Here is a 14,080-nt window from a genome sequence, read left to right as displayed (position 1 = left end):
GTTGACTGGAGGCAGATCAATGGCTGGGCTGACATATTGGTCCCTCCTTCAGCCCACCCTGGGCCTCCCTAACCCCCAAGTTGGCTGTAGAAAGGGTTCTGGAGAAAAGGGGCAGGTTAGGCCCCCAAGGTTACCCTGGGACAAAGAAGAGGTAGAAGGTAAGACCATCAGGTGCTTATGAACAGACACTGTGGTGAAGGACAGACCCAGGAGAGCTTGCTGGGGAAGAAAGGGCTCACACCTCTACCTCATTCTTCCTGGGATACACAATGGTCAGAAGGGACAGCCCTCTCTGATCTCTCTCCTCTGCGGGAGCTCAGGGCCCCTGTTTCAGGGTGAGAAAGACTCCCTCTGACCCCATGGCATCATAGCTAGGACTGCTGAGAAGTCCTCCTACAACATAGGATGTGAACCACATATAGGGTGCCATTCTCATGTACTAGTGTGAATGATGCCATCTGGAGTTGTGCAGTGTACAACCTGTGCAACTGTTCAGATACTGTCTTGGGACGAAATATTTAAGAAATGTCTCATTTGTTCTCCTCTCCATCCCCTCCTGTCCTTCCCCGGGCATGAAGTTACCTTCCCAAAGGGCTAAGGACATGAATGCCAGAGTCCCACCTCCAGACTTACACTCTTCCTATCCAGCCTCTAGACTTCTTTCCTTTGTCCTGACCCCATCCCCACTCTCCCAACTCTGATCCAATCATATTGTTGCAGATCATCTTCAGAATGGCAGAGAGTGACCAGATTTGAATTCAACACAGCCACTAACCAGCTGTGTGGCCATGGGCCACTTACTCAACCTTTCTGAGCTTCCACTTCCCCCTCTGTAAAAAGAGAATTATGATATCACCCAGGGTTGCCATGAGAGTAGAGATAATGAATGTTAAGTGCCCTAGCATGTCACAATGCTCACTGGATGGTTATTACTCCGTAGGCAGGGATGAGGGGTCCCTGGGGACCTCTCCACACTCTGCATCAGCAAGGAAGGTGAACAATTCCTAGAGAATAGAAGGACTGTCTCGCAAGAAACCAGACATTGCAAAAGGCAATGAAAGGCTGGGATGAAGATCTTGGTCACTCCGAACAGCAGTGCTCTGGCCCAGGGGAGAAGCCACATCTTCTGAGACGTCGCTCAAGACAAAACAAAAGACCCCTGGGCAATGATGAGCCAGGACCAGGATGGGGGGAGTTAGCTCTGTACTGAGGCGCCCGGAACAGTTTCACGAAGCTCAGACATGGCCAGGGCTGTGGGTGATGGGAGGCTGCCTCCCTCAAGAACCTACGAGGTGCCAAGTACTTCAGTGCTTCTCGTCACAATGGTCAGCAGAGTCATGAGTTTTATTTCTGTCTTTCCCACGAGACAATCATCACCATAAGACCACAGACTTTGTGTCTTGTTCATCACTACATCCCTAATACTTAGCAAAGTGCATGACATATGACCTATAGCAGGTCTTTGATAAACATCTGCCAAATGAATGAACAAACCCTCTGGGGTAGGGTGTCTTTATTACCATTTGACAGAAATGGCTCAGAGAGGTTAAGTGACTTGTCTAAAGTCACACAGCTATAGAGGGAAGAGAAAGGGGAAATCCTTTATAAGCACCTGTACTGTGTCAGGCATTGCATGGGGTGCTTTCCCTACATCACCCCAATTGCTCTTCACAGCAGCCCCACGAGTAAGACACTCTTGTCCGCATTTCATAAAAAGCAAACTCTGCAGGGAGGTTTTAAGTGGCCAGCCCAAGGTTGCACAACTAGCCCTAGGGCCTTGTGAAAAGCCAACCCCCATTATTCTGTTTCACTCCTCATTACTCTGGCTCCCCATAAAAACTACTCAGGACAACACAATGTGATGTTTTAGTGACAGGAGGGCAAGAAGCTCCTGAGGAAGTGGGAGGCCAGGGCTGGGGTTAAGCCGTGCCAGTGATGGATGGCAGACACCAGCTTGGGAGCGGCTGTGCCTCCTGCTTGACAGAGAGCCATCTTCCTGCTGCAGGGGGGAGAAGGGATGCTAGGGGGAGGCAACTTATGGTCCAGATGGCAGGAAGTGCAGATGACAGTACCCGAGGTCATAGAAGAATTGCTCCAAGCCCAGGAGAAGTGCCCTCCAGGAGATGCTGTGCTCTCCACTAACCACAGGCCAGGGAGGAAAGCATCTAACCCTGGGCTTGATTCTGGATTGGGTTATTGGATAATTTTTTCCCTTGGCTTTTAACTTTTTAAATTACACAAATAATACATAGATACACTCTATTTCAAAAAACAAACGCAGAGATAAATAGAGTAAAAAGATAAAACTCCCTCTCGCCCCAAGCACAATCTCACCCCTCCCCAGAGTTAAACCCTTCCTTTCCGTTTGGTGTGTTTCCTACCAGACTTTTCTCTCTCTTTTGTTCCAGTGATATACACGCACAAGTGCACGTGTGGGCGCACACACACGTACACACGCACATACACATAAATCTATGTAGCCACAGGAAAAGATATGCTATTGTTTTGTGTGCTTATATTTTGACACAGATGAAATCTTACTGCAAGTTGCCATTCAGCAGACTTGCTTTCATAACCTAACGGTATGTCTTGGAGATATTTCCATCCATCCTGATGGAATAGAGCCTTCCCATTGCTCCAGCCGGTCTCAGGCACTGTGCAGCGTGGATGTACCATTGCTGATGGAGCCCACCCCTCAATGACAGCGCTGTGAATTGTCTCTAATATTTCACTACACCCTAGAATTCACCAACATCACTTCCACCACATTCTGTGACTCCGAGCAGGTCAAGAGGCCAGCGGAGAGTAACAGTGTAGAGTGACCACACAGGAAAATGGACTCTGTTTCTCCACGAGAGGGACAGCCCAACACTGTGTCCATGATCTCAATTTATCAATAGTCCACTCCCTGCCACAATGACTTCCATTCCTCCTGTATTCAAAATATGCTCATTCTTCCAAAAAAATGTCATCCCCCTGTGGCTTCATGCTCAGGCTTGGTGTCCACGGTCTCACCCACTTGTCTGAGTCAGCACAGGCTGTGTAACAAAATACCATAACCTGGCTGCCTTAAGCAACAGAGGCTTGTTGTCTCATAGTTCTAGAGGCCGGAATTCTGAGATCAGGGCACCAGCACCGTCAGGTTCCGGAGAGGGCTCTCTTCCCAGCTTACGGACAGCCACCTCCTTGCTGTGGCCTCAAGTGGCCTGAGCTCAGTGCACACACATGGAAAGAAGGAGGGGTTTTTCCCTCTTCCTCTTCCTAGGAGGCTATCGATCCTATCAGATTAGGAGTGACCTTTATGCCCTCCTTTCACCTGAATTATCTCCTAAAGGCTCCATCTCTAAGTACAGTCACATTGGGGGTTAGGGCTTCCCCATATGAATCTGGGGAGGCAGGATTCAGTCCACAGAACTTCTGAACCAGAGTCACGGGTAGATGAGGCTTATGAGGTGCAGTTCCTCCTGCCCCCAACCAAGGGGGCGGGACATCCACAGTAGACACTCCCAATCAAAAAGGGGAGGAAGAGACTTTGGTTCATAACAGTACTACAGTCTAACCAGGCACGTGTTCCCAATTCCCTCTGCCTCTGGGGGCAGAGAACAGCCCCTGATTAGGGGCCAGTTCGGCTCCCTGAGAGTAATTCCCTAGTCCAAAAGAAGGATGATAAAGAGGAGAATCAAGAGTTCTCTGTGGCCCTTGGCTTTCCTCTCTGAACTCTTGAGTCTCCCCCTCTTTATCCTTCTTCTTCCTCCAGAAGTGGCTGGCATTAGCAGCAGAATAGTTTTCTCAGCCTGCTTCATGTTCATAGAAAACCTGGGGACTCAGAGGGCTATTTTCACCTTGAACAACTACGGGCCCTTTAAGTTCAAGCTTGCCATGTTTTCACTGATAAAATTCTCTTGAAAACTTTATGGGTTTCCTATGTAGCTACCGAGGTTCACTCCCATTGAGACAGTTTCTCTCCCCTTCTCGCTCACCTTCCCTCCAGCTCTTTCTCTCTTGCTTTCCCTCTCTCCTTTCCTCTCCTTTGGGGCCATTTTGTGTCACCAAGAGGATTTATCAGTACCACCTTAAATCTTTCAAAACACCTTAACAAGAGGTATTATAGCCACATCACTGATTCTTTTTTTTAAAGATTTTACTTATTTATTTATTTATTTATTTATTTATTAGAGAGAGTGTGAGCACAGCGGGAGGAGCAGAGAGGGACAAGCAGACTCCGCGTTGAGTGCAGAGCCCAGTGCGGGGCTCCATCCCGCAACCCTGAGACCGTGACGTGAGCAGAAACCAGGAGTCAGATGTCTAACCGACTGAGCTACCCAGGCACCCGGGTCTCTATCTTTAGGGCAGGTCTCATCTCACTTGAATTTTTTACTGGCTGGAGAGACCAGAGAGAAGAGCTAGTTTTGTTTTTCAACACCAGCAAGTCTTTGACCTCCTATATTTCTCTAAGATCTGCTCACAAACCAAGTTGCTCCTTACTGAGCTCATGTCCCTCTTCTCACGTTATCAGATCCAGCTAGGAACAGACAAGCAACCCTCCGTGGTCTTCACACTCTGCCCAGAGACGATCTTAGGTAGACCCAAAGTGCACAAGTACGTTTTCTATCTTCCAAGCTGCCATAGGCAGCAGATATGCCAGTTGTCCCCCGCCCCCAACATAACACAAGCTGTCCTTCCTCCAGCCTCCGACAGCCCCTCACCAACCCCGCAGTGTCTGCCCACCATGCAGCCCCTAAGCCAAGGCCAAATGGTTCGGGTGTTTGTTACAGCAATACTCTGTTCCTGTACCAACTTCTGCACCAGTCATCTAATGCTCTGTGACCAGTCATCTCAGAACTGAGTGGTCTAAAATAATAATGACTTATTATTTCTCACAACTCTACAGTTTGACAGATTCCCTTGCTGATGGTCTTGTCTGGGATGATACACTCTGTAACAACCTTGACAGCCTGGAGCTCTAAGCCTTGTCATCAGTCTACCAATGTGCCCAGGGATGTAAGTTCGGCCCTTGGGACTAAACAGAGCACAAAAAGGAAAAAAAGACAAGTGCTAGAAGTTTCCTCATTGGTGCAGTAAGAACCACTGGAGATAATGGGATCTGACATCGGGAGATTCATTAACAGAGGGATTCATCAACAGAGGTATAAAGCAAGGAGGTGACAGTTGGCTCTATACTGCCCTTTTCTCACCTAGAACTTGGATTCCAAACTTTAAGAGGTACTTGACCAGACCTGAGTATACTAAGGACACAGCCATACACTGAGAGGAGAGACAATGTTATCCAGGGAGGATCAAATGGCAGAGACTGGTTTGGAGCAGTTCAACCAGGAGAGGAGAGGACTGAGGGGATAAGATCCCATTGCTCTGGACCTTAGCTGCTTTTTTTGGAACTAGTGGGTTAGTTATTTTGCTTTAAGCTAGAATGCACGCAGGCCAGGCTCTGTGCTTTGTACCTGTATCTTTTTATTTAATACTTATAGCGAGTTGTGTGTCAGCGTTCTGCAAAGAAACAGAACCACAAGGATATGTATATATATGGAAATTTATTGGGAGGAACTGGCTCACACAATTATGGAGACCGAGAAATCCCACAATCCACAATCTGCAAACTGGGGGCAGTGGCATAATTCAATCCGAGTCTGAAGGCCTGAGGGCCAGGGGGGCTGATGGTGTGAACCCCAGTCCAAGGACAGGAGAAAATGAGGTAGGATATCCTAGCTTGGACAGTGAGGCTGGAAGAAAAGAGGTAAATTCCTTCCTCTACCTGTTGTTCTATTCAGGCCCTCAACGGACTGGATGATGCCCCCATACATTGGGGAGGGCCCTCTGCTTCACTCAGTCCACCCGTTCAGGTGCAAACCTCATCTGGAGACATCCTCATAGACACACCCAGAAGCATATTTAACCTGGGCCCCCGGGGGCCAATGAAGTCAACATAAAATTAACCCCCACACAAGCCCAGGGGATTGAAACTCTGTCCTTTTTCATTTTAAGGGTGAGAAGACTCAGGCACAATGTCTTTTTGGTTTGGGTTCCCCCCAAGGAGACCCTGAAACAGGATCCAAGTGCAAGACTGACATGGGAGGTGATCCCTAGAAACACAACGCATGAGGGAGGAGGTGAAGAAGAGAAGGAAAGGAAAGCAGGAAAGAGAATTACCCAGCAGGTCACAGTGTGGGCAACTGACTCTCAACACGCCAGAGAGACGCACCCACCCTGACACTGGGGGGCTTAGGGGGCCGGGAAGCTGGGGAGCCAGGGGACTGGTCCTCCAACCATCTGCCATCGGCCAAGCGCTGCTCTAGGAACATTGAGGGTTCACTACCTTTTTTTTTAAGATTTTATTTATTAATTTTTAGAGACAGAGCTCGAGAGAGCATGAGCAGGGGGCGCGAGGCAGAGAGAGAGGGAGAGAGAGAATCTCAAGTAGGCTCCAGCATGGAGCCTGATGCGGGGCTCGATCTCACGACCCCCGAGATCATGACCTGAGCGGAAACCAAGAGTCAGAGGCTTCACCGACGGAGCCACCCACACGCCCCAAGGGTCCGCTACTTTTGACTTCCTCTGCACCCTGATCACCCCAAGGCCAGGAAAATGCCCACAGGCAGCGTCAGGTGTTTGCAGAAAGCAGCCTTTGACCTACAAAGGTGCGTATGATCAGGACAGGGGCCAGCAGCGTCTACTGCCAAGAAGCGGCTTGCACGCATCTACCGGCTAGGGTGGGACTGAGAAGGATTTGAATCTGGCTCGGTCAGCCTCCCAAGCACTCCATCTGGCTCACGCTCTTGGGGTATGGAGGTTTCTAGTCCGGGGTGGAGGAGGGCTGGGAGCCACCAGGACCAGGGCTGACCCTCGGGGGGAGACCGCAGTTGAGAAGTGAGGTCAGAGCATCTCGTTCAGAGCTAGCTCGGGGAAGCCGGGTTCCCAGGGGGCATCCACGGTGAGGGCCAGAGACTTGCATTGAACAGACAGAAGGACAACCCCATCCTCCCGGTCCGTGGAGGATGCTGGCCATTGCCAGGCCCCAGGTGGCTGCACCTGTCTGGTGTCATCTGCACAGGGGCTCTGAAGACGGACAGTCGCCCTCATCTTGCAGGTAAGGACACTGAAGCTCAGCGAGCCGGTCCAGACTCACAAAGCCGGTAAGCGCCAGAGCTGGAGAGTGAACCCTTTCTTTCATACTGGGAGCCCCTCCAGAGTGCTGTTGTGAGCCCCGGGAATACAGCAGTGAACAGAACCGACAACTCCCTGCCCTCGCGTAGTCCACAGTCCAGTGAGGGAGACAGACCCTAGCGAGTAAGTAAATGGGGTATCCGACGGTGACTGGTACTAAAATAGTAATAAGGCGGGGTAAGGGTAATTGTGGCTCGGGCACAGAGCCTTGCTGTTGGACAAGGAGTGCCCAGGGAAGGCCTCTCTGACACCCGGCCCGCAGGAAGGGAGAGCACTGAGCGGGGATCCGGGAAAGAGCCGTGTGGCTTGGGGTACAGCCGGGGCAAAGGCCTAGAGGCCTTTGAGGAAGAACAAGCAAGTCAGTTGGGCATGAGCAGGGGGCACTGGTGGGGGGCAAGGGCAGAGAGGAGACGGGGGAGGTAAGAGGGATCCCGAGGGTCCCAAAGGCAGATCTTGCGGCGACCTGACTTACCCTGGATGAGCCAGGTGGGGGCATGATCTGACCGCCAGCTTCGCAGGCCTCCTCTGCAGCTCCCCCCCTGTGGGCAGGGTCCTCTTGGCCAGGGCTCGGGGGAGCCAGGCCAGGGCAGGAAAGAATGCCCACCTCCTTCCCCAGCCCCCCTGGGCTCCCAGCCCCTTGCGGCTCTCTCTCCACCCTCCAGCCCATCGGCCACCCTCCCTTCTCCTCCTCCCTGGAGCCACTCACTTCCCAAGACAAACGGCAGCTTCTTCCTGCCCATCCATCACTGCTCCCGGGCCCATCCATTAGCGGCCGCTCCCCCATCCTGCCCCCAGCCCCACCGTCCTTGCTCAGGGACGGGGTCCATTGATCAGAGGCCCATCTGCCGCTTGTCACATCCTGGCAGCCCTGACAGCAGGAGACAGAGCTGTTGCTGGCTGGGCCAGCCTGAGGCCAAGGGAGAGAGGAAACTGCCCCACCCCCAGGACTGGGGGCTAAGGCCAGGGCCCAGCGGGGAGGGGGGGCTGGAGGCTCAGGGTAAGCCCTCCCCAGCCAGACGCTGTTATCCCGAGTCCGCCAGGCCAAAGTGGAAAGTGACCTCCTAGGGACAGACTTCCAGGGGCGCCCATGCCCCTTTCCACACCTGGGTCTGCCCCAGCCTGGGTGTGCAAGCCGGGAGGGAGCCGAACAACACATTGAGAGCCCTCCCCTCCCAAATCCAGCTCTTCCCAGACTTCTCCACCTGCCTTAAAGGGCCAGCCCAGACCTGAACATGGTACACTGACCCACCTTCAGATTCCTGCCAGAAGCCTCCTGGACCCCACGGGCCCTCTTGCGAGCTACCTGGGTCACCTCGCTAGGTGACCAAGCAGAGTGACCTGTAGGGACCTCCTGCGTTCTGGCTTCTGGATGGATTCAGACTACAGGAGGCACTGGCAGGAGAGCTAGAGGCAGGAGGAAAGAGGATAGGGTATTTATTCCCTGGCCCCTGCCCTGAAGGATCCCAGCAGGTAAACATGGGTCCACCCATGGCCCTGGCTCTGCTAAGGAGCCCTCTCCACCTAGCCCCCCTGGACAACCACTCCCCTTCACCCCTCCCGTGCAGGTGGCTCCCTCAGCCCGCCTGCCTGAGTGCAAATGGCCCCTTCATTATAGTGCTCTCAGTTAACTGCTTTGAAAGTGCGTCAGGTTCCTGGGTTCCTGCGCTTCACTGTCTCCTAACCCCAAACCCCGGGGTGCATCGTGGACACTCCCCTCCCTCAACCTCTACCCCGACCCCACCACTCTTCTCCCCATACCTCCATCATCCATCTGTCCCCTTCTCAAGGCTGCCCCCCAAGTTCCAGCATCCCCCCATGTCCCCACATAGCCCCCACACTCCGCTATCACTCCATCTGACTGTGCCAGCCCCTCTGCTACCACATTGCCTGACTCCCCATCACCCACACAGCAAGTGGCCCTTCTCACCCCCATGGGGAGACCTCCTCCATGGGGCCCATGCGACTCCACCCTCCTCTCGAGCACCTCCTCTTTTAAGATGCCCCCATGTTCTCCTGCTTCGGGGCCTTTGCTCATGATATGCACTCCACTTGGAACGCCTTTCCCACCTTCCCGCATGTATGAAAGTATACCTGCTCTCATTAGAAAATGAGCTGCCAAGGAAGAAAAGGAGACTTTGCCAGGGGAGGAGAGGAAAGTCCCCTTGGGAACGGAAGGGAGTGCTGCTGGGGGAGGCAGCAGGGCCCTCCCTTCCCCTGACCACGGCGGGCTCCTGCACCTGCATCCATACCTGTAGATGGGCCAGTGTGACCCCCAGGCTCCCCAGGCTCCCGGCTTCCTCTCCCTGAGCCCAGCCTCCCAGCCCCTCCCTCCCAGAGCTGTTCCTTGAGCAAACTACAACAGCCACTGCCCTTCCCTTCACACCCTATGTCCCTCAGCTTCAGGTCCACTCCCAGACCCAGGTCCCGCCCATCTCTCCAGTCTCACCTTCCACATGGGGAGTCTGTGACACCAACAGGTCATGCCCTCTGGGAGCCCACACCCTCCTGCCAGACCATGTTCCAGGTATCTGCGCCCCAGAATTCTCTGCCCAAGTGGCGTCAAGCTCACTGCCACGGTCTACACGGGTCTCTCTCCCAGATCCATCCTCAAGACAGACATGCGACGGGGCTGGGGGGCGGCCCCAGAACAGCAGTCTGGGAGTGTGGACGGAGGTCAGATTTGGGGCTGGGGCATCCACACGCATGCAAACAACACTCTTCACTGTGTAATGTTTGTACTCTTGCCCCAGGCCCTACGGGGTGAGTCTGCCCAGGGTCATAGGTTGGGGTCAGCCTCCCCCTTGCCCCCAAAGCTGCTTGCAAGCTCTACCACTCCTCCATCAACATGCAAAGGTCCCCCCACCCTTGTGGTCCTTCACCCGTCTCTGTCACCAGGGCCAGCTATGTACTTGGCAGAGCCCAGTGGCAACTGAAAATGTGGGACCCCTTGTTCAAAAAGCAAGAAAAATGTGACACTAAAAGTACTAAAGTAGAAAACTTTTTCCTTGCTTCCATGGGCTCTCCGTCTCCACCAGTGGTGGTGCTGGGCTTCGCTATTCAATCTCGTACTCCTGCGGGCACAGGGACCCTGGCGAGGCACGTGCAGACCCTCACACACACCTGCACAGCCCACCAGCCACCACGGGCATCGTCCTGCCAGTCGCCGGACCCAGGCACATGCCCTGCTGGGGTGGGGAGCTCAGTCCCCCCTTCTCACAGCCCTGCTGCCTTAGCCCACCCTGGAAATACTGTTGGAGGATATTATTATTATTATTATTATTATTATTATTACTGCTGGTGTTGTTTGCTGTAGCTCAGTGGTTTCCAACCAGGGGCGGTTCAGTCCCTCAAGTGACATTTGGCAAAGTCTGGAGACATTGCTGGTTGTCCTCCTGCAGGGAGGGGTGCTACCTAGTGAGTAGAGGCCATGGATGTTGCTTAACGGCCTAGTTTGCCAAAGATAGCCCTCCCCCCAACAAAGAATCATTAGGCCTAAAATGTCATTGGTGCAGAGGTTAAAATACTCTGCTAGAGTTCAAACTATTGAAACGTATGTAAACCGGCCCATCTACCAAAGCAGCTCCCACTCCTACAACTCCAGTTTCTACCACAAGGTGGCGCTTGAGTTAGCGCATCTCCATACTGGTGGCTAATTCTGAGCCTAAATTAACATAATTATTCTCCTCTGTTAATGCTTTTCTGTCAAAAGCCATGCCCGTAAAATAGCAAACTCTACTCAAAAATCTATATGGAGCTTTTTCTTCATACAGCATGTTACAGAGCACATCCACCAACATCCTCTCCTTTGTTCCTAAAAACATTTCCACTGCGTAGGAATTATTAGTCCCATTTTACAGAGGAGGAAACGGAGGCTTACAGAAGCCGTTCTCTTCTCAAACTAAGTGCCCCCTAATGGTGGTTAGCTGGGACCTTCCTGGCCTTGGAATTTGGTTCTATTGGATTTGAAGCCCCAACAAATTCTAGAATCCAGAAACATCCCAGCCTTCGGGGGATTCACCCAGAGCTGACCCACCCCAGCTTCTCCCTGCCTTTGTGCCCTGCATTCATCCACCAGGGCTGCTGAAGGCTCATCACCTGAACGCGGTGGTCCCCAAAGGTGTCTGCACGTTCCAATACTCAGGGGAGCTTCAGAAAGTTTCGGTGCCTGTGTTCCATCCCAAGATTGTGAGTTCATCTGGAGTGTCTCAAAGATCCCCAAGTGATTCCAATGCACAGGTAAGCCTGGGAAACGCTGCTTTCACTGGCAGCCTTTGAAATAAATACCCTTCTTTTCAAGCATTTCACTATGTCATTAATTTTTCTGAATAGTTGAGGGGAAGGAGCAGGGGGTCTTCCTCGATCTCTGGGACCCACATGCTTACACCTGTTTCCACGGGCGGGCAGCTGGTCCGTCTCTGCCTCATGGTGCAGAAGTGTTCACCCCACACAGACCCAGCCTCTGTCACAGACATGCTTGTCAAGGAAGTTGCTCTTTCTTTCCAAAAAGAATTCTGCACAGAATTTGCACAACAGAGGTTCTCAAACTTGGCTGTATGTGAGCACCACCTGGTTTTCACAAGACCTCGATGCCAGACCAACCCAGCAGAATCCCTAGGGATCGTCAAAGCCACTCCAGGTGATTCAAGGGAAGACCACATTTGAGAACCAGTGGCGGAGACGCGACTGTTGTAAGTGGGGCGCCTGGGCTAACAGCATCAGCATCGCCCAGGAGCTGCTTAGAAGAGCTACAGCTCGGGCCACACCCCACACCTACTGCATTTGGAGCTGCATTTTAACAAGGTATACATCAGAGTTCCAAAAGCACCGCTGTAGAACCGAGAATCAGTCAATGTTCGCACCTGGTACAACCTGCCCCCTTCGCCGCAGCCAGCCAGCCACCAACAGCCTCCACCAGTTCAAGTCCTCCACCTGTCATCCTCACACCCCGACCCCCTCCTGGAAACATGCCGTTTGGGGACCAGTCATTCTTGGGAGCTCAGGGGAGGGGAGGCATGCCTTCCAAACCCACAGCATTTTCCAGCCACTTTATCTCAATCACTTATTCTCGCTCAGTTTGTCTAGAAATTTATGTCGAGTGTCTTCTATGTACCAAGCTCTGTGTTAGTTGCTGGACGTGCCACGGAGATACACCTGTCCTCCAGGTGCTTACTTGCCCTTGGACATTCAGGCAAGACACAAGGGAGCCATCGAATCAACTGCTTAAAAATCACAAGTTCTGGGGACACCTGGGTGGCCCAGTCAGTTAAGTGTCTGCCTTCGGCTCAGGTTATGATCCCAGGGTCCTGGGATAGAGGCCCACACAGACGCCCTGCTCAGTGGGGAGTCTGCTGCTCCCTCTCCTTCTGCCTGCTGTTCCCCCTGCCTGTGCTCTCCTGCTCTCTGTCAAATAAATAAATAAAATCTTTAAAAAATAATTAAAATAAAATAAAAATCCCAGGTTCTGAGGAGTGAAGAGGAAGCGAGACTGGAAGAAAGAATAAAGTGGGGGAGCCCTCTTCACCACTGTTTAGTTTGGCCCAACTCAAATTGATTTTTGCTCAAATACACTCTTTAACAATTTTAAAGGAACAAAAGGGGCACTCACAGCCCCTGAGACAGCGGCCGGCAGGGGCCGCACTGGGTGAGCGAGGGGACCACGGAGCCCATCGGGAGCAGGAACCAGCCTATGGAGCACAGGGCAGGAGAACTGGAGGCAGAGGGCACCCCCACAGACACGAACACAAGTTCGTGTTCTGGAAACAGGAACAAGGCCAGTATGGTTGACACGGAGTGATCTAGGAGGCAGGGGACAAGAAGATTGGAAAGCCAGGCAAAGAACAAGGCCGAAAAAGTGAAGATTTTACCATCATTGCAAATGGAAGCCTCCTCAGGCTTCTGCATTTGGGGGAGCGTGGGGATTTCAGCAACGTCCCAGAAAGCTCCTTTTGGCTGCTGGGGAGTGAACGGGCTGAGCTGGAGGCAACCAATGTCTGGGGGACCAGAGACGGACTTTGAAGCCAGGCCACCTGGGCGCAGGTAGCCTTCTGGCGCCGATGCTGTCCCATGTGCACGCACGCAAAGCCCAGCGGGCCGTGGAGGACAAGGAGGAAACCACGTTTTCAGAGGCTTCGCGGAATATCTGCCATGCTTTTTAAATGCAACGCTAAACAAAGAAAATTGAAAAGGCTGACTCTTTGGAGGCTCTGTTTCTTACCGGAGACAGAGAGCCAGAAACAGCCCATTTGAAGGAGGAGCTCATTTACCTGCAAATAGTGGGGGCAAAACTGCTGCTTCAAAACCCTCCTGAAGGGTCTTTGTCTCCGGTGGCACCCTTCTCCCTCCCTGCAGAATCTCATCTCTGCCCTGCCTCCAGGCAAGGGCACGGGGAGCTCTAATAAGACGGGGCTGCGTTGGTCCAGGGGAACTCTAGCAGGGGCTCCGGCACACGGCAGCACACCCTTCCCGTAGAAGCCCACCCCCGATGGCGCCCCCTGAAGTTTCGTGGCTGGACGCTGAGCCGCTGATAAGACATGGGTTCCAGTGGGAGAAGGGGACAGGGAAGCCAGGGCGACAAGCTTGACAACGGGATGGCACAGAGGGGAGAGTCACACCTTGAGATATAAAGAAAGATCTAAAGATGCATGTCTAAAGAAAGTGGACTGTGGGAGGGACTGGAGAGGCTAGCGGTTGGAGAGGGACGAGAGACAGACTTTCTTGACATTGGGTTGAGTCTTGAGAATGTCTAGATGCTGATGGGGAGGATCCCAGAGAATCCTCAATAAATCCAGAGGCATGAGAAAAGTTAGCATATCATCGGGACTTTTTTTTTTTTACAAAAAGAGAGAGCATCAGCAGGGGAAGCAGCAGAGGGAGAGGGAAAAGCAGACTCCCCGCTGAGTAG

This window comes from Ursus maritimus, unplaced genomic scaffold (assembly GCF_017311325.1).
Source record: "Ursus maritimus isolate PB19 unplaced genomic scaffold, ASM1731132v1 scaffold_22, whole genome shotgun sequence".
Classification (NCBI taxonomy): Eukaryota; Metazoa; Chordata; class Mammalia; order Carnivora; family Ursidae; genus Ursus; species Ursus maritimus.
Note: the sequence above shows the minus strand (reverse complement) of the source record.